The following is a 21,720-nucleotide window of genomic DNA, read 5'->3' on the forward strand; positions in this document are numbered from 1 at the left end:
AGTTAAGCATCTGTGGTATTATAGCAAAGTTACTAACATGGTTAGAGTATTGACTGATTGGAAGAAGGCAGTAAATGGGAATAAAAGGATCCTTGTCTGGTTGGCAGCCATTGACTAGTGGTGTTTTTCAGGGGTTGGTGTTGGGACCATATTTTTTAAGCAGTATATCAATGATTTAGATGATGGAGTAGATATCTTGGTTGCCACATTTGCAAATGATATGAAGATTGATAGAGGAACAAGTAGTGTTGAGAAAACTGATAGGCTACGGATTAGGAGAATGAACAAGAGTGTGGCAACTGAAATGCAATGCTGAAAAATGCGTGGTCATACATTTTGGTAGTAGAAATAAATGTGCAGACGATTGTCTAAACAGGGAGAAAACCCAGAATTCTGAGATGCACAGAGACTTGCGAGTCCTTATGCAGAACACCCTAAAGGTTAACCTGCAGGTATAGTTGGTGGTGAGGAAGGCAAATGAAATGTTAGCATTCATTTCAAGAGGTTTAGAATACAAGAGCAAAGATGTGGTGCTGGTGAGGCCTTACCTTGGATATTGTGAACAGTTTTATGCTCCTCACCTTAGAAGTGATGTACTGGCATTGGAGAAGGTCCAGAGGAGGTACACAAAAGGGTATCATACGAGGAACATTTGATGGCTCTAGGTCTGTACTCGCTTGGATTTTGAAGGATGGCAGAGTGGGAATCTCATTGAAACCTTTTGATTGTTGAAAGGCCGAGACTGGGTAAACGTGGAAAGGATGTTTCCCATGGTGGGAGAGTCTAGAACAAGAGGGCACAGCCTCAGGATAGAGGGGTGTCCATTCAAAACAGAGATGTGAAGAAACCTCTAGCCAGAGGGTGGTGAATTTGTGGAATTTGTTGCCACGTGCAGCCATGGAGGCCAAGTCATCGGGTGTATTTAAGGCAGAGATTGATAAGTTCTTGATTGGACATGGCATCAAAGGCTACCGGGAGAAGGCCAGGAAATGGGGTTGAGGAGGAGTGAAAAAGGATCAGCCATGATTGAATGGTGGAGCAGACTCAATAGGCCAAATGGTCTTATGGTCTTATGGTGTAGCATCTCCCTAGCTCCCCAATCAGTGTCACATAAATCCATAGGAGTAGATGGTGGATGGTTGTACGAGGAGCTGATGCATATCACAAGTCCTGTTTATGTGACCACTGAAGAGTATTGATAATGGCTAGGGTCATCCATTTTGTAAAGTCACTGCCCAGATGAAGGCAATGGCAAACCACTTCAGTAGAAAAATTTGCCAAGAATATGGACGTTCAATACAGCAGATAGTGAATGAACGAACGTCTTTGAGTAAACTGTATTTACACTCTGAGAAGATTTGCAAAGTTAGGATTTGAAAGCTGTGACGTCGAAGAAAGGCAGGCAGAGTAATTTTCAGATCCAGAATCTGAATCAGATTTATTATTACTGACATATGAAGTGAAGTTTGTAGTTTCATGGCAGCAGTACAGTGGAGAGACTTTGAAATATTATGAATATTATGAATAACAAAAATAAATAATAGTTCAAAAATGAGGTAATGGTCATGGGTGCTCAGAAATCTGATGGTGGAGGCAAACAAGTGGTTTCTGAATCATTGTGGAAAACTGTAATTGAAGAATAAAGAAAAAGTGGACATTTAGGACAGAGATGAGCAGGAGCTGCTTTTCCCAGAGAGTGGTGAATCTGTGAAGCAGTAGAGGCTACCTCAGTAAATATATTTAAGGCAAGTTTGGATGGATTTTTGCATAGTAGGGGAAATAAGGGTTATGGGGAAAGGCAGGTGGGTGGAGGTGAGTTCATGGTCAGATAAGCCATGAATCAAACTGAATGGCAAAACTGGCTCGATGGGCTAGATGGCCTACCCCTGCTCCTATTTCTTCTGTTCTTACATTTACACCACCATAGAGGGTCTCCCATTGGCCACTTCATTATTCTGCTTTTTTCCTTCTCAGTTTCTCACCATTTTCTCTGATTCTGCTGGCTTTTATTCATTGGGCCATCCTGTGCCTGCTTCTCTTTGGCTCTGGCTCAAGGCTACAGGTGGCACCCCCACCTCTCCACACACCTCTGAGGTAATTTCTTCATTATCTGCGCTGTATCAGGACATTTCCACACTTATCACAGTCTGTTCAAGTCAGTCACTGGGCTAAGCTTACTCCAGTTCACAGACAGAAACTACATCGCTTTTATTTTGCCCATTTTATTTTGCTGTATCAAAGAGCATCCCATGAGTAGCTCCTTATTTGGAAATGAACTCTGATTAGCAGACTGTCTGTGGGGTCTTTGCTATGACCACTTCCAAGTGCTTCAATGCAGAAGGAGTTCAGGAAATGACAGCCTCTTCTTCTTCCGCCATCTGGTGAGAACTAAGACATTAGTTTGGTCCTCTCATTCACAGTCTTTGACATCTTCCAGATACTTGTAGCACAGGTTTTGAATTTCTTCAGGCCAAACATAAAATGACAAAATGTGTAGATAGTACAAAGTAAATTTATCATCAAAGTGCATCAAAGGTCAAAGTAAATATGTTATCAAAGTACATACATGTCACCATATAATATTCTGAAATACATTTTCTTGCAGACATATTTAGTAGATCCAAGAAATCACCCAACGGGATGGCCAACCGATGTACCAAGGGAACTGTGCAAATACAAAAGAGAAAAAAAATAATAATAAAGAAATAAGCAATAAATATCTAGAACATGAGATGATTGGTCCTTGAAAGTGAGTGCATAGGTTGTGAGAATATTTCAGTGATGGAATGAAGTCATCACCTCAGCTTCAAAAGCCTGATGGCTGAGGGGTAATAACTGTCCCTAAACCTGGAGGTGTGGGTTTGAAGGCCCGGGTACCTTCTTCCTGAAGAGAGCATGACCTGGGTGGTGGAGGTCCTTGATGCTGCTTTCTTGCTCAATGGTGGGAAGGGATTTACCCTTGATGAACTGGGCTGTATCCATTACTTTTTGTAGGATTTTCCATTCAATTGCATTGGTGTTCCCATACCAGATGCTCCCATCAACAGAATGGACCAAAAATAAGGAGTCATTGTTATGAATCCCCTTTGATCTCATATTGCTTTTCTTATAAATCTTTCATTGGATCTTCAAATCCTGTGTCTCCCCTGGTATGACAGCCGATTGTGAACAATCTATCAGTGACGCCCTTCATTTAAATAATTACTCACACTTCTCTTTTGTTTCATTTTTGGCTGACCATGTCCCTGATCAAGGAGCTGAGATCCTTGTAAAGAGTCTGCTACTATTGGTCCCATGAATTTTCTGAGTTACCTACATTAGATTGGCATGTGTTACCTCCACAACAGTGCACTGAGGTAGAACCAAGTAAAACAATAACAATGTAGAAAAAAGTGTAAAGGCTACTGAAAACATGCAACTGATGAGATGCAAGATCATAATGAGGTAGATTGTGAGGTCAAGAGTCCATCGTTTTGCATAAGAGTCTGATAACAAAGGGATTGAAGTTGTCCTTGACCCTGGTGGTTTCAGGCTTTTGTACACTCTGCCCTATGGGGGAGGGGCAACAGAGATTGTCTAGGGTAGGTACAGTCTTTGATTCCACTGGCTGCTTTACAGAAGTAGTGAGAAGGGTGGATAGACTCAATGAGCATAGATAAATGTCTTTTCATTTTCATTTTTCAATCTTTTTATTGATTTTCAAATAAAGAATATACAAATCAGAGGAGGAGTTTAGCAAACAGATAATATAAAAGACATAATAAAATAATTAATAAAAACAGTAATAAAAACAGAAAATATATAATGTCAAAATCAAATAGGTAAAATATTATGCTGTTATATATACAATGGTCAAAAAAAGCTACAACTCCTCATAGCAATCTTAAAAAAAAGATTGGAAATTTTATTGATAAAGGAACAAAAACCCACTAATTAAACTGAAACAAAAAAAAGAGAAAGAAAAAAAGAAAGAAAAAGGAAGATTTGGCAGTCAACATCCTTCGAGTCATCTCTGAACATTCTTGGATAAGGATTTTCCCCAAAGAGAATAAAGAAAAATAAATAAATAAAAATAAATTAAACCGTATCTTTTAATGTCATTGTACCCATTACCACCACTTCTCTGACAGCTTGTTCCATACGTTCACCACCTTTGGCATGGAAGAATTTGCCATTTAGATCCTTTGTAAATTTTTCTTCTCTCACTTTAAGCATGCACTGACTGATATTACATAGAAACATAGAAAACCTACAGCACAATACAGGCCTTTCGACCCACAAATTTGTATTGAACATGTCCCTACCTTAGAAATTACTAGGCTTACCCATAGCCTTCTGTTTTTCTAAACTCCATGGACCTATCCAAAAGACTCTTAAAAGACCCCATCGTACCCGCCTCCACCACCGTTGCCAGCAGCCTATTCCTCACACTAACCACCTCTGTGTAAAAAAACCTACTCCCCAGCACCTTAAAGCTCTTTGTGTCAGGAGCAAATTTACTAACCCATCCCTCCACTTCCTCATCCAGGTCATTTATAAAAATCACAAGGAGTTGGGGTTCCAGAACAGATCCCTGAGGCACTACCACTGGTCACCAACTTCCATGCAGAATATGACCTGTCTACAACCACTCTTTGCCTTCTGTGGGCAAGCCAGTTCTGGATCCACAAAGCAATGTCCTCTTGGATCCCATGCCTCCTTACTTTCTCAATAAGCCTTGCATGGGGTACCTTATAAAATGCCTAGCTGAAATCCATATACACTACATCTACTGCTCTTCCTTCATCAATGTGTTTAGTTGCATCCTCAAAAAATTCAATCGGGCTCGTAAGGCACGACCTGCCCTTGACAAAGCCATGCTGACAATTCTTAATCTTATTATACCTCTGCAAATGTTCATAAATCTTGCCTCTCAGGATCTTCTCCATCAACTTACCAACCACTGAGGTAAAACTCACTGGTCTATAATTTCCTGGGCCATCTCTACTCCCTTTCTTGAATAAAGGAACAACCCTCCAATCCTCCGGAACCTCTCCTGTCCCCATTGATGATGCAAAGATCATTACCAGAGGCTCAGCAATCTTCCCCTTCACCTGTCACATTAGACTCCCCTACCCTAGGCAAAAGACAGTGACCTATTTTACCTATGGTTGCTATGATTTTATAAAACTCAACCTCCTACGTTCCAGGCAAAAAAGTCCCAGCCTACTTCAGCCTCTCCTTATAGCTCGAGCCTTCCAGTTTTGGTAATATCCTCAGGGAAACTGTTCTGTTACATCTCCGTGAACCTTACATTCGTTGATAAAAGGTTAAAACAGTTTTGTTCAATGCTACTAATTCCATCTCAAGAGAGGAAGTATTATCATGCCGACATCAAATATGCTACCATTAACTGACATCTCTTCTCACTTTATATCATTATATCTTGGTTAATAATCTGTGTCATTCACTAATGGACAGTAATTCCACTGGTAATTTGGTTTATTATTGTCACATGTACCAAGGTAAAATGAAAAACTGCTTTGCATACTGTCCTTACAAATCATATCATCACATCAGTATATTGAGGCAGTACAAGGATAAAGCAGAATGCAGAATATACACTCATTGGCCACTTTATACCATTAAAGAGACCACTGGGTGTACATTTATGATCTTCTGCTGCTGTAGCCCTTCCACTTTAAGGTTCAATGTGTTGTGTGTTCAGAGAAGCAACATCCATTGTAAACTCTAGAGACTCTTGTGCTTATAATTCCCAGGATGTCAGCAGTTTCTGAGATACTCAAACCACCCCATCTGGCACCAACAAAGCCACTTAGATCACATTTTGTTCTCATTCTGATGATTATTATGAACAACAACTGAATCTCTTGACCATGCCTACATGCTTTAATGCGTTGGGTTGCTGCCACATGATTGGCCAATCAGATATTTGCTTTAATAAACAGATGTACAAGTGTACCTAATGAAGCAGCCACTGGGTGTATTTCTCCTGATATAGCAGAAATACAGGCCTGTGCAAAATGTAAACCATGTCAGTGTTTGCATTATCACTTTTGTTTGTTAATACTCCACCTTGAGATAATTTACGTTTTTAAGGGTGTCATTTAAATGCAAACACAAAGTACACTGCAGATGCTGGGGTCAAAGCAACATGTACTGTACAACAAGCTGGAGGAACTCAGCAGGTCGGGCAGCATCTGTGGAAATGAACCATCAACATATCCGGCCAAGACCCTTCGTCAAGTCCTGACGAAGGGTCTCGGCCTGAAACATTGACTGTTCGTTTCCATGGATGCTGCCCAACCTGCTGAGTTCTTCATTTAAACGCAAATTGCTTGAACTGTGAGATGGAATTTGCTGATGACACCACTGGCAGAAGCTGAATCAAAGGTGATGATGAGTCAGCCATAGGAGGGAGATTGAAAATCTGTCTGAGTGGTGCCACAGCAACAACTTCTCACTCAATGCCAGAAAGACTAAGGATCTGATTATTGATTTCAGGAGGAGTAAATTGCAGGTCGATGCATGAGCCAGTCCTCATCGGGGGATCAGACATGGAGAAATTAAACAACTTTAAGTTCCTTGGTGTTATCATTTCAAAGGATCTTTCCTGGGCCCAGCACATAACTGCCGTTACAAAGAGAGCACAGCATAGAGTCATAGTACACTACAGCAAAGAAACCAGGCCCTTCGGCCCAACTAGTCTGTGCAAACGTTTAATTGACCTGAACCCAGACCATAGTATCTATTCATGTGTCTCCTAAGCATTGAAATCAAGTCCGTATTCACCACTTGCACTGGCAGCTCATTCCAAACTCTCACCACCCTCTGAGTGAAGAGGTTTCCCCTTTCCTACCTCATGTTCCACTTTAACATTTCATTTTTCACCCTTAACCCATGACCTCTAGTTCTATTCTCAGCTAACCTCAATGGATAAAGCCTGCTTGCACTTACCTTATCTATACCCCTCACTATTGTGTACACCACTATCAAATCTCCTCTCTATCTTCTCCATTCTATGCAATAAAGTCCTAACCTATTCAGCCTTTCCCCATAACTCAGGTCCTCAAGTCCCAGCAAAATCTTTGTCTTATACAAATTCAACATAACATCCCACTTCCTGTACTCAATACATTGATTTATGAAGGCCAATGTACTAAAAGATTTCTTTACGAACCTAGCTACCACTGATGCCACTATCAAGGAATTACGGATCTGTATTCCCAGATCCCTCTGTTCCACCACACTCCTCTGTGCCCTGCTGATCACTGTGTAACACCTACCTTGGTTGGTCCTCCCAATGTGCAATGCCTCTGTAGAAGGTTGCAAAGATCTGCATGACATCTCACACTGACAAACTTCTATAGATGTGCAGTGGAGAAGGTGGAGCGTACATTGACAGGTTGCATCCTGGCCCGGCATGGAAATGCCAATGTCCTTAAATGGAAAATCCTACAAAAAGTAGTGGAAATGATACAGCCCCTCACAAGTAAAGCCCTCCCCACCACTTAGCACAATTACACAGAGCACCATCGCAGGAAAGCAGCAAGGAGCCCTAACACCCAGGCCATGATCTCTTTTCACTACTGCCATCAAGAAGAAGGTATAGGAGCCTCAGGGCCTACACCACCAGTTCTGGGAACAGAAAACACACCTCAACCATCAGGCTTTTGAACCAGAGGTGATAACTTCACTTGCCCCATTACTGGACTGTCCCTGTAACATATGGACTGACTTTCAAGGACTCTTCATCTCACATTCTCGATATTTATTGCGTATTTATTTATTTGTATATTTGTACCATTTGTAGTCTTTTGTACATTGTTTGTCCATCCTGTAGGGCGCAATCTTTCACTGATTCTGTTGTGTTTCCTGGACTTACTGTGTATGCTGCAAGGAAATGCTGCAGAGATAGATAAGAGTTATCGGGAGGTAGTTGCACCGAAAAGTCAGCAGGTTGGCAAATGGGTGACAGTCAAGAGAGGCAGGGGGAGCAGACAGAGAGAGCAGAGCACCCCTGTGGCCGTTCCCATCAACAATAAGTATACCATTTTGGATACTGTTGGTGGGAATGACCTACCAGGAACAAGTTGCAGTGGTCCTGTCTCTGTCACTGAGGTTGAACCCACGACTAGGAAGGGGAGGAGGGAAGAGAAGAGAGCGGTAGTGATAGGGGATTCTATAGTCAGGGGGACGGATAGGAGATTTTGTGGGGAAGATCGGGAGTCCCAGATGGTATGTTGCCTCCCTGGTGCCGGGGTCCGGGACATCTCAGATCGGGTGCAGGTTATTTTCGAGAGGGAGGGCAAGAACACAGATGTTGTGGTCCATGTAGGGACCAACGATGTGGGTAGGATGAGTGAGGGGGTCCTGCGTAGTGAGTTCAGAGAGTTAGGTGCGAAGCTGAAGGGCAGGACCTCCAGGGTAACAATCTCAGGATTGCTTCCTGTGCCACGTGTGAGTGTGGCAAGGAACAGAAGAATTATACAGATTAATACGTGGCTGAGAGGATGGTGCAGGAGGGAGGGCATCAGGTTTTTAGATAATCGGACTTTGTTCCAGGGAAGGTGGGATCTGTTCCGACGGGACGGTTTACACCTGAACTGGAGCGGTACTAACATTCTTGCAGGAAAGTTTGCTAGTGCTCTGCTCGGGGGGGGGGGGGGGTTTAAACTAAATTTGCAGGGGGCAGGGATCCAGAATGTGAGAGAGGATAGTGAGATGAAGAATAAAGGACAGGTGGGGACTACACCATTCCGGAATATTAAGTGTGTAGCAGAGAAAGGTGAGGCGGAACAAGTGATAAGGAGGACACATGTACAGAGGGATGGTCTGACGGAACATGGAGTTAAATGTGCAGAAAGAATAAGTAAATTTAGGAAGGACAACAAAATTCAAGGGGTGTATAGCCCGATGGGAGTTCGGGGAGCTGGGTTAAGCACAATAGGCAGCGATTTAAACAGAGAGAGGAGAAATGGGCTAAAAATTCTATATCTGAATGCACGAAATGTCAGAAATAAGGCGGATGAGCTTGAAGCTCAGGTGCAAATGAGTAACTATGATGTTGTTGGGACAACGGAGACATGGCTGCAGGGAGATCAGACCTTGTAAATGAATGTACAAGGGTATACGTGCTATCGGAGGGACAGAAATGTGGGCAGAGGGGGTGGGGTGGCCCTGTTCGTGAGGAATGAGATTCAGTCCTTTGCAAGGGGGCACATAGGATCCGGAGAAGTAGAATCTGTGTGGATAGAACTGAGGAACAGTAAGGGCAAAAAGACCCTAATGAGTGTTGTCTACAGGCCACCAAACAGTAGCATGGATATTGGGTGCAAGTTGAATAGGGAATTAACATTGGCATGTGGCAAAGGTAATGTCGCAGGAGTTATGGGGGATTTCAACATGCAGGTGAACTGGGAGAATCAGGTTGGTGCTGGACCACAGGATAGGGAGTTTGTAGAGTGCCTACGGGATGCATTCTTGGAACAGCTTGTACGAGAGCCGACCAGGGACAAGGCTATTCTGGATTTAGTCTTGTGTAATGAACAGGATTTGATAAGCGATCTTGAAGTAAAGGAACCATTAAGAGGTAGTGACCATAATATGATAAGTTTTTATCTGCAATTTGAGAAGGATAAGGGTAGATCGGAGATGTCAGTTGTTGCAGTTGAACAAAGGAGACTATGGAGCCATGAGGGAGGAGCTGGCCAAAGTTGACTGGACGGATATCTTAGCAGAAAAGACAGTGGAACAGTAATGGCAGGTATTCTTGGGAATAATGCACAAGGTGCAAAATCAGTTCATCCCCCGGAGAAGGAAGGATTCAAAGGGGAAAAAGGGGCCACAGTGGTTGACAAAGGAAGTCTGAGATTGCATAGCATTAAAAAAAAAGAAGTATGACAGAGCTAAGGTGAGTGGGAAAACAGATGATTGGGAAATTTTTAAGGAACAACAGAACTTAACTAAAAAGACAATACGGGGAGAAAAAATTAGGTACGAATGCAAACTAGCCAGGAATATAAAGGAAGATAGCAAAAGTTTTTGTAGGTATGTGAAGAGAAAGAAGATAGTTAAGAACAATGTTGGGCCCTTGAAGAATGAATTGGGTGAAATTGTTATGGGAAACAGAGAAATGGCAGAAGAATTTAATAAGTACTTTAGATCTGTCTTCACTAGGGAAGACACATGCAATCTCCCAGATGTACGGATGGGCCAAGGACATAGGGTAACAGAGGAAATGAAACAGATTGACATTAGGAAGGAAGCAGTGATGAGTAGACTGATGGGACTGAAGGCTGACAAATCCCCAGGTCCAGATGGTCTGCATCCCAGGGTACTAAAGGAGGTGGCTTTGGAAATTGTGGATGCATTGGTAATCATTTTCCAATGTTCCTTAGATTCAGGATCAGTTCCTGAGGATTGGAGAATGGCTATTGTTATCCCACTCTTTAAGAAAGGAGGGAGGGAGAAAACAGAGAACAATCATCCTTTCAGCCTAACATCAGTAGTGGGGAAGATGCTAGAGTCCATTATTAAAGATGAAATAGTGGCATATCTAAATAGCAGTGATAGGAAAGGGCAAATCATGCTTAACTAATCTATTGGAGTTTTTCGAGGATGTAACCAGGAAGTTAGACAAGGGAGATCCAGTGGATGTAGTGTACCTCGATTTTCAGAAGGCATTTGATAAGGTCCCACATAGGAGATTGGTGGGTAAAATCAGAGCTCATGGCATTGGGGGGGAAGATATTGACATGGATAGAAAACTGGTTGGCAGATAGAAAGCAAAGGGTAGCGGTGAATGGGTGTTTCTCAGAATGGCAGGTGGTGACTAGTGGGGTGCCACAGGGCTCGGTATTAGGACCACAGCTGTTTATGATTTACATAAATGATTTAGATGAAGGCATTGAGAATAACATGAGCAAGTTTGCTGATGATACTAAGCTAGGTGGCAGTGTGACATGTGATGAGGATGTTAGGAGAATTCAGGGTGACTTGGATAGGCTGGGTGAGAGGGCAGGTACTTGGCAGATGGCGTTTAATGTGAATAAGTGTGAGGTTATCCACTTTGGGAGTAAGAACAGGAAGGCAGATTATTATCTGAACGGTGTAGAGTTAGGTAAGGGAGAAATACAAAGAGATCTAGGAGTCTTTGTTCATCAGTCACTGAAGGTGAATGAGCAAGTGCAGCAGGCAGTGAAGAAGGCTAATGAAATGCTGGCCTTTATTACAAAGGGAATTGAGTACAAGAGCAAGGAAATCCTTTTGCATTTGTACAGGGCCCTGGTGAGACCACACCTGGAGTATTGTGTACAGTTTTGGTCTCCAGGGTTAAGGAAGGACATCCTGGCTGTAGAGGAAGTGCAGCATAGATTCACAAGGTTAATTCCTGGGATGTCCGGACTGTCTTACGCAGAGAGGTTAGAGAGACTGGGCTTGTACACGCTGGAATTAAGGAGATTGAGAGGGGATCTGATTGCAACATATAAGATTATTAAGAGATTGGACAAGATAGAGGCAGGAAATATGTTCCAGATGCTGGGAGCATCCAGTACCAGAGGGCATGCTTTGAGAATAAGGGGTAGGTCATTTAGGACAGAGTTAAGGAAAAGCTTCTTCTCCCAGAGAGTTGGGGGGGCCTGGAATGCACTGCCTCAGAAGGCAGTTGAGGCCAATTCTCTGGATGCTTTCAAGAAGGAGCTAGATAGGTATCATATGGATAGGGGAGTCAAGGGATATGGGGACAAGGCAGGAACCGGGTATTGATAGTAGATGATCAGCCATGATCTCAGAATGGCGGTGCAGGCTCAAAGGGCCGAATGGTCTACTTCTGCACCTATTGTCTATTGTCTATTGAAATGGCAGTATATAGTGACATATGTGTACTTTGATAATAAAATTATTTTGAACTTTGATAGGAGATCAATGTTCAGACACTCTTTTATTTGTTACTTTATTTAGAAATGCAGCACTGTAACAAGCCCTTGTGGCCCAGCAGGATTGCGACGAATTAGCTTACTAACCTGTACAGCTTTGTAATGTGGGAGAACACCAGAGCAGCCAGAGAAAACCTCTGCGTTCCAGAATCATGGTACCAGTCTAAGGTTGAAGTGTGTGTGTGTGTGTGCATTTGTGTGTCTCTGTGTGTATATGTGTACCTGTGAATGTCTCTGCTTGTGCATCTCTGTGTCTACGTGCATTACGTATGCAGCATTTGAATGCATACATGTATTTCCGAGTCATTGACTGGGTGTAATAGATGGATACGGAAATGTATGAGCATGTTTTTTTGTTGATGTGCTATGTGGGGTGTGAGGGTTGCATGATTGTGTCACAGTTAGCGTAATGCTTTTACCAAGCAAGCAACCTGGGTTCATTTCCTGTCATTGTCTGTAAGGAGTGTGCTTGTTCACCCTGTGACTGCGGGGTTTCCTCCGGGTGCTCTGGTTTCCTCCCACAGTCCAAAGAGGTACAGGTTAATAGGAGACTTGGTCACTTGTGTGGTGTGGGCTCGTTTGGCCGGTACAGCCTATTACTGTGCAGTATCTCAAAATAAATAAAATGGAAATGTGTGCACAAGCATATTTATATTTATGATATGGCTGTTATGTTTATGAGTCTGTGTCTAGCTGTATCTTGTGTGCTTCTCCGTGTGTGTGTGTGTGTGTGTGTGTGTGTGTGTGTGTGTGTGTGTGTGTGCGCGCGTGCGTGCGTGAGCGTGTGTCGGTGTGTGTCTATCTGTCTGTGTAGTAATTAACCATATGGACTGTGTGCCCCATTCCCATTTGGGAGAGGCTACACAGTATCCACTCCAGGACCACCAGACTCAAGAACAATGGCTTCCCCCAAGCCATCAGGCTGATCAACACCTCCACCCACTGACCCAGCTCTCCAAACCCCCAACCAACACTACATACACATCACCCAGTGTCATGTTGTCTACATACAATCGCCGGTGTATATAGCAGTTATCTGCACATTGTGCTTTATCAGATTACTTCTATATTTATATTTATTGTTTTATTGGTTCTTTACACTGTGTTTTTTAATGTTGTATCTGATCCAGAGTAAAACTTTTCTTCTCCTTTACACTTGTGTACTGAAGAATGACAATAAACAATCTTTGTAAACCACTTGAATCTTTTTATCCCACGATTTTCCCCTGTTTATTAGACAATCACAAGGAGAACGGTCTCCTGCACCCTCTTGTGGTGACCTCCAAAATACAAAAAATATTGGAGGTTCTTACATGTGCTCGCAGTTCCCCTGTTCCTCTTCTAAGGTCACAGAGTAACAACAGCCATCTTTAACATGACTTTATTTTAATGTAGTAAATTAGAACGAGGTAACTTCTGGCAAGATGGTACCAGTAAGCAACAGGGACATCTTGCAGACAGCTTACAAAACTATTCTTCTAAATATACCTCCTCTTTCTCTGAACTGTGTTAGATTACAGACTGTAAATTTGTCTTTTAATAATGTACTTTTGGACTGACGGAACGATCTGTTGCTTCTGCAGTCTCCTAGGGGATTTGGTGTGGAGCGCAGCTCTGGCTGCCTCTGGCAGTGGCTGAGTTGATTGCTCACGATGAACCACGAACCCATGGTGGTTCCGTTACTTTGTACCAATTAAAGCATTGGGCAGGTCTAAACTTGACAAGGACAAGAGCAGCAAATGGTTGGCTTTTCAGAGCCGTCTGCCTGGTTTCCCACTTGCTGCTGCCAGTGGGAGGTGCAGGAGTATTGGGTCCCACACTGCAAGGCTTGATCGCCTAGGCACCTCGTGGCTGTGGTTTGATGTTAAACGTCCTTGGTGCGGTATGTGCTTTACTGCTTGCATGATTTGTTTGAAGCACTTCGGCGCAAAACTGGACTGGATCAGAGGCCGTGGCCTGCGGCCCTGAACTAGCTGAATTGGTGACTGCGGCCACAGCATCGGCTCCTGGACCAGCTTCACTCACCTTGGTGGCTTGTGGCTGGGGATTCACTTTTGAGGACCGTGGTTTGATGATTAGTGTTCTGTGTATTACTTGTTCACTTTTTGTTTCCTGCGCGAAGGAGGTACAGCAGCCTCAGGACTCGCACCACCAGGTTCAGGAACAGTTATTACTCCTCATCCATCAGGCTCTTGAACCAAAGGGGATAACTTCATTCAACTTTACTTGCCCCATCATTGAAATGTTCCCACAAGCTATGGAGTCACTTTCAAGGACACTTCATCTCACGTTCTCAAAATGTATTACTTATTTATTTATTATTGTTATTTCTTTCTTCTTGTACTTGCATAGTCTTCTGCACTCTAGTTGAAGGCCAAGTTGCTGCAATCTTTCATCAATTCTGTTATGGCTATTATTCTATAGATTTATTCAGTATAACCACAGGAAGATAACTCTCAGGGTTATATATGGTAACATATACGTACTTTGCTAATAAATTTACTTTGAAATTTACCTTTGAACTTTTTTTCACACATTTGATAGTCTTGCTCTGTGTGGGGGTGGGGGGTTTCTTTAATCAGGTTCTGTGTTGTTCCTTTCCTTTGTGGCTGCCTGCAAAAAGACGAATCTTAAGATAGTATGCTGTATGCCATTCATACTTCAATAATAAATGTACTTTGAACTTTGAAAGCTTGATTATCAAATATACTTTAATACTGAAGACTGCAGACGCTGGAATCTGGAGCAAGATACAAAGCGCTGGAGGAACTCAGCAGAACTCCAGATGAAGTGTCTTGACATAGAGAGTTGATCTGCATTTCCCCACATAGATGCTTCCTGACCTGCAAACCTTACTATTGGGCTTTCTGTTCACTAGAAGGTTGAGAACATCAGTTATCTGGATCTCTGACTATTAATCTAAAAGTCCAAGTTCAAAGTAAATTTGTTGTCAAGGTACCTACAGTATAGAGAATGCCACCTCGGATTAATATTCTTGCAGGCATTCACAGCAAGACAAAGAAATGCTGCAGAATCAATGAAAAACCAAAGATTGACAAGTAGATAAACTGTACAAATAATCAACAAATAAATAACTACATACAGAGTATGAGTTGTAGATTCCTTGAAAGTGAGACCATAGGTTTTGGAATATATATGCCAAACCCTTAGAGCAGGGACTCCCAAACTTTTTATGTCATGGAGCCTTATCAAGGGGTCCATGGATGCCAGATTGGGAACCCCTGCCTTAGTAGATCGAAATTTACAGATGTAAGTGCAAATGAGAGTTAAGATTGAATCCAAGGAAAGCCTGTGGAGAAACTCCAGTGCAGGCAGGTCCGTGGAAGACTTAGGGATCCCTCATGGGTTCCTGGTTGGGAAGTTTTGGAAGACTCATGAAAAATGCTTCAAATCTTCTCACATTCCATGAACCTTAAATTACTAAGTAACACCAGAATTTCAACGACTCTATAGAATTAGCCTCGGGGTGTAAAAACTGAAACCACTTACACTTATTTAGTAATATTCAGATCCTCACCTGGGTACCATTGTAATATGGAGAAATTATTAGCCAGTTTGTGAACAGTAAGATTCCAAAAGGGCAGCAATGTACTGTAGTGGTTAGTGCCGGTGACCTGCGTTTAATTCCCACTGCCTGTGAGGGGTTTGTATGTTCTCCCTATAATCGCACAGCTTTCCTCCGGTTACTCTGGTTTCTGCCAACAATCCAAAGACGTACGAGTTAGTATGGTACTTGGTCACATAGGTGTAGATGCACAGGGTAGCATTATGGGCTGGAAGAGCCTGTGTCACTAAATAGAAAATAATTAACATAGCAGGATGCTATTGGGGCACCACGGTAGCATAACGGTTAGTGCAGCACTACGACAGCTCAGGGCACTGGAGTTTGGAGTTCAGTTCCAGTGTAAAGAGTCTGTACATCCTCCCTGTGAATGTGTGGATTACCAACGGTTGCTGCAGTTTCCTCCCGTGGGTCCAAAGACGTAGTGGTTGGTAGGTTAGTTGGTTATTGTAAATTGCCCTATGATTAGACTAGGGTTAAGGTGGGAGAATGCTGGCAGCACAGGCTGGGCTTACTCCACACTCTATCTCTATAAATATATAAATACATAAATATGTACATAATATAAATAAATAGATAGATAGATGGATAAATAAAATCTAGCAAGTCAATAATGAGAAAATCATTTTTAGGTAACACTGGTTAAGAAATAAAGATCTGCATTGACATGGGCCTGTTTCAAGCCAGCACTATGTAACCTTTTATATTCATTTAGTTTTACACCTCAATGGAAAGACCACTTCTCAACAGTTGTATCATCAACCTTGATCTTTGCATAAGTCTCAGGAGTGGGACTTGAGCCCACCATTTGAAGATGGGATTAATTAAGTTTTAAAAATGGACTCATGAGTAAGAGGAAACTGAGAGTTAACACACTACCGTTGATTTCCTCAGTGGCAAACCTTAATTAGTATGGATTGGCAAGTGCATGACCTTCACACTCACAGGTACAGGTCCACCATAAGGCTGTGTGCTTAGTTCCTGCTCTACTCACTTTATACATCATTGTGATCCTAAGTAGCAGCAGCATATTTAAGTTCGCTGTCACAGGCCGAATCAAAGGTGGTGACGACAAACCAGCATATACAGTAGCAGGGAGATTGAAAATCTGGTTGGGACTTGCCACAACAAACTCCCACTTAACGTCAGCAGAACTGACGTACTGATCATCAACTCCAGCTGGAACTCCATGAAGGGAATGGAAGTGGAAAGGGTCAGTTGGTTTAATTTCCCTGACATTATCATACCAGAGGATCTGTCCTGGGACTAGTCAATAAGCATCATCACAAAGAAGGCATGACAGCGCCTCTACGTACAGGTGTGCATAGATTTTGCATGTCACCAAAAGCTCTGACAAACTTTTTTTATTTATTGAGATGCAGTGCGGAATGGGCTTTTCCGATCTTTTCAGCAGCACCGCCTAGCAACCCCCAGTTGACAAGGACCAATTAACCTTCCAACCGGCACGTCTTTGGACTGTGGGAGAAAACCGGAGCACCTGGAGGAAACGCATGCGATCGTGGGGAGAACGCACAAACAAACTCCTTACAGACGGCGGCGGGAATTGAACCCAAGTCGTTGGTACTGAAAAGAGTTGTGCTCACCACTATCCTGTTGCACAGCCCCACTCCATTAGTGCACAGTGGAGAGTATCCTGACCGGTTGCATCACGGCCTGGTGTGGAAACATCAAAGGGCAGGAATGGAAATGCTACAGAAAGAGGTGGACACAGCCTGGTCCAGTGCAACAAACGTCAGCTATACCCGCATCCTGTAAAGTGAAAATGAAACAGTATTTTAAGAATGCTATGCTGGTGGGATGTTTACATTCTGGTCATACAAGAACTAATAATAAAGTCACAGGTAGTTACCACATACTTGGCAGGGTTTCAAATGTCAGCAAATGCTTCTGTATCAAGTAATAGGAGATTTAAAAATCCATTTTGGCATTAAGTTTTCTCAAAATGTAACAAAAAAGAAATGTGCTCTTCCTTGCTGCTAGAATAACTTGTTGCTGTCACTATTTTTTTGCACTACTTATTTAATTTTATATATTTTTTACACATATTTTATTCACATTTTTTATTATTATGTATTGCATTGTATTGCTGCTGTTACGAACCCCGTAACTGGGTCACTTACCAGCAAAGATAGAGAGGTCCGTTGAAGTCTGATGGTACTATTTTTAACAGAATTTATTGGTAAAAATACACAAAAATAATATCATTGGCAAACATACAGATAATATACGTCGTCAATACTAACTCTAAAAGTGCGGGTATGATGATAATTAATAAGAAATAAGCTCTATTGTTGTCTAGGGGATAATGTATTGTCGGATGGAAATATCAAAGTCACTTAGTTCATTCAGGCTGCAGCCTTTGGTTGGAGTCAAGAGACAGATTTTTAAAACTTGCCAGCTTTTCCTTTTTATGATGTCGATCCTTCGAGAGTTCCGTTTTTTGTAGTCGGTCCTTTAGCTAAGCCGTTCTGTGGAAGCCCGCCAATTCCTAGGCCAAGGAAAAGGACGCACGCGAGCCCCACCGGCTGTCGCTAGTAAACGCTGTCAAGGGACTTCTAGCGTTTCTCCTGGTGCGTCTAAAGGGGTTGTTCCCCAGACCCTCTTTTATCCTTACTCACGGGGTCTCAGACGTCAATCAGGTTGGGATGATGCAATCCCTCAACCAGCCCCCTCTGTTCATTTCCTGAGGGCTTCAATGAATAGTACAGTACTCAATACACAATTCTGTCTCCAAGAGACAATAGCCGTTATCAATGGTTCCGCCTTTCGGAGGCCAGGACACACTCCAAACCTGTGTGTTCTGCATGTCTCTCTCTCATTTCCTGGGTCCCAGACCCGAATTAATAGCGATCTTGCGATTCTCACAAAGGAGGGGGCTACTTTGTACCCTTTGGCCCCTCAGAGTTGTGGCACATTCGTAACACTGCTACATACAGGAAATTTCACAATGTATGCCACTGATATTAAGCCTGATTCTGATTCGGAGCATCAAACCCAAAAACATGTATGAACAAGCTTCAGGACAGCTTCTTTCCCCCTGCTATAAGACTAATGGCTACACGGTATTTGGCTATATTTGGCTGCGCAGAACAGCCCAGGTTCCAAACCTTCTGCGATAATGCTCCCCAGCTCTTCCTGCGCTACACTGATACCTGCATTGCTGCTACTTCATACATCCAAGCTAGGCCAGTCAACTTCATCAACTTTGCCTCCAACTTCCACCCTGCTCTTAAATTCACTTGGTAAATTTTTGACACCTTCTGGATCTCTCTGTCTCCATCTCTGGATACAAGCTGTCTACTGACATTATCTCGAGTATACCTCTTCCCTCCCTATCTCCTGTAGAACTGCTATTCCCTTTTCTCAGATCCTTTGTCTCTGCTGGATCTGCTCCCAGGATACAGCTTTCCTTTCCAGATATCAGAGATGTCCTCTTTCTTCAAAGAATGGGGTTTCCCTTCCTCACCCAGTACCTCCTGCATTTCCCGAATATGCACCTATCCCATTTTCCTACCTCCTTAACAGGGATAGAGTTCATTTTGTCCTCACCTACCACACCATGAGCCTCCACATTCAACACTTCATTCACCACAACTCCACCATCTTCAACGGGATCCTACCACCAAACACATTTTTACCTCTCCCTCCCACCCCCCCACCATAATCTGCTTTCTGCAGGGATCACTCTGTCAGTATTTCCCTTGTCAATTCATCCCTCCCGACTAATCTCCCTTCTGGCACATACCCTGCAAGTGACTGAAATGATACACCTGTCCATTCACCTCCTCTCTGACTTCCAATCAGGGCCCCAAACCGTCTTTAAGGTGAGGCAATACTCCGCCAGTGGACCTTCTGGGTCATTTACTGTGTCCTGTGTCCCCAATGCAGCTTCCTCCACATTGCTGACAGGTGTCGTAAATTGGGGTACTGCTTCGTCAAGCACTCTCTCTCCATCTGCCAAAAAAGGAACTTTGCGGTTGCCAACCATTTCAATTCCTATCCTCATTCCTGTTCTGCCATGTTGGTCCATGGCCTCCTCTTTTGCCACAATGATGCCACGGTCAGAGTGGAGGAGCAACACCTCATATTCCATCTAGGTAGACTCTAATCTGATGGAATGAATATCGATTTCTCCAACTGACAATTTTTTCCCTCCTCCTTCTTTTATTCTCCAATCTAGCCTCCTACCTCTTCTCCTCACCTGCCTATCATCTCCCCCAATAGTATTAAAGAGAAACCATTTATTCAGATATTAAAGTGCAAAAGGGAGGCAAGCATAGATATCCGACCAGGGGAGAAATGAGGTAGTAATGGGGGAAAAGGAAATGGTGGAAGAACTGAGTAGGTATTTTGCATCAGTCTTCACTGTAGGAGATCTTAGCAGAATGCTGGAAGGTGGAGAGCACCAGGGGTCAGAAATGAGTGAAGTTGCCATTACTAGGGAGGAGGTGTTTGGGAAAATGAAAGGTCTGAAGGTAGATAAATCACCTGGACAAGATAGTCTACACAGCAGGATTCTGAAAGGGGTAGCTGAAGAGATTATGGGGGCATTAGTAATGATCTTTCAAGAATCAATAGATTTTGGCATGATTCCAGGGGACCGGAAAATTGCAAACGCCACCCCACTCCTCAAGAAAGGAGAGGTAGGCTGGTTATTCTGACCTCAGTGGTTGGGAAGGTGTCGGAGTTCATTGTTAAGGATATGCTTTCAGAGTACTTGAAGGCACATGATAAAATAGGCTGAAGTTGGCATGGTTTAGACCATAAGATATAGGAGAAGAATTAGGATATTTGGCCCAACATGTATGTTCCACCGTTAATTATGGCTGATGCACTTCCCTCTCAGCCCCAATCTCCCACCTTCTGTTCATGCACTGAACAATCATAAAACTATGAACCTCATATATCTAATTACTTGGCCTCCACTGCCACCTATGGCAATGAATTCCACAGGTTCACCACTCTCTGACTCAAACAATTCTTCCTCATTCCATTCTAAATAGATGTCCCTCTATTCTGAACTGTGTCCTCTGGTCGTAGATTTCCCCACCATGGGAAACATCCTCTCCACACTCACTCTGTGAGTTCGTTCAACAGTCGATTGGTTTCAATGAGATCCAACACCCCCCCCCCCACCACCCCAACTCTTCTGAATTCCGAGGAGCACAGGCCGAGAGCCATCAAACGCTCTTCATATGATGAGCCTTTCAATCCCAGAATCATTTTCTGAGACTATAGTAGTCACCGCACTATAAGAAGGATTTGGAGAGGGTACAGAAGAGGTTTACCAGGATGTTGGCTGGTTTAGTGGGCATGAGCTATCACACGAGGCTGGATAAACTTGGGCTGATTTCTCTGGAGTGAGGCTGAGGAGAGATCTGATAGAGGTATTATGAGAATGATAGATAGAGTGGACAGAAATGATCTGTTTCCCAGAGTTGAGAGGTCTAATACCAGAGGGCATGCATTGAAGGTGAGATGAGGTAGGTTCCAGGGGTACATTTATCACTCCAAGAGCCACAGATGCCTGGAACGTGTTGCCTGGTATTATGGTAGACACGAATATTTTAGAAGAGACAATTGGATAGGATGTAAGGAAGATGGAAGAACATAGACATAGTGTAGGTAGGAGGGATTAGTGTTTGAGTGTTTTTGATTTGTTTTTTAGTTGGTTTGGCACAAAATTGTGGGCTGAACAGCCTGTTCCTGTGCTGTACTCTTCTATGTTCTATGTACTGTGGTGGAACAGTAGAATGGTTCCATCATTATTAGTATGTGCTGTATCAAAATGGCATATTTCCACAGTGATTATGTCATTGCATCTGTACTCTTCAGCGGGAGGCTTCCTATTGAGAAAAACTGCCTCATGAAAAATGAGAGTTGAAGAATTGATGCCTCACGTCACAGTTCACTGTCAAGCAGCTTTTACTTTCTTTCACTTCAATGCAATGCTGAGGTTTTATAAGATACTGGTAAGGCCTCACTTAGATTATTATGAGCAGTTTTGGACACTTATTTAGGAATGGATGTGCTGACATTAGAGAGGATTCAAAGGAAGTTCACAAAAATGATTCCAGGATTGAATGGTTTGTCATATGAGGAGCATTTGATGGCTCTGGGCCTCTACTCATTGGAAGTCAGAAGAATGAGTGGTGACCTCATTGAAACCTATTGTGT

General features: G+C 42.9%; 1 long non-coding RNA gene across 1 annotated transcript in view; it reads right to left on the minus strand.

The window, feature by feature from the left end:
* Nucleotides 1–2,221: 2,221 nt before the first annotated feature.
* Nucleotides 2,222–21,720, minus strand: part of LOC132390716 (uncharacterized) — an 80,378-nt gene continuing 60,879 nt past the window's right edge. Inside the window, exons 4-8 of the long non-coding RNA XR_009510987.1 lie at nucleotides 17,127–17,292; nucleotides 15,478–15,655; nucleotides 14,455–14,552; nucleotides 2,567–2,665; nucleotides 2,222–2,463 (exon numbers count right to left, since the gene is read on the minus strand). This is a non-coding gene — a long non-coding RNA (uncharacterized LOC132390716). The remainder of the gene's footprint in view (nucleotides 2,464–2,566; nucleotides 2,666–14,454; nucleotides 14,553–15,477; nucleotides 15,656–17,126; nucleotides 17,293–21,720) is intronic.

The sequence above is a fragment of the Hypanus sabinus genome, chromosome 3 (assembly GCF_030144855.1).
Source record: "Hypanus sabinus isolate sHypSab1 chromosome 3, sHypSab1.hap1, whole genome shotgun sequence".
NCBI lineage: Eukaryota > Metazoa > Chordata > Chondrichthyes > Myliobatiformes > Dasyatidae > Hypanus > Hypanus sabinus.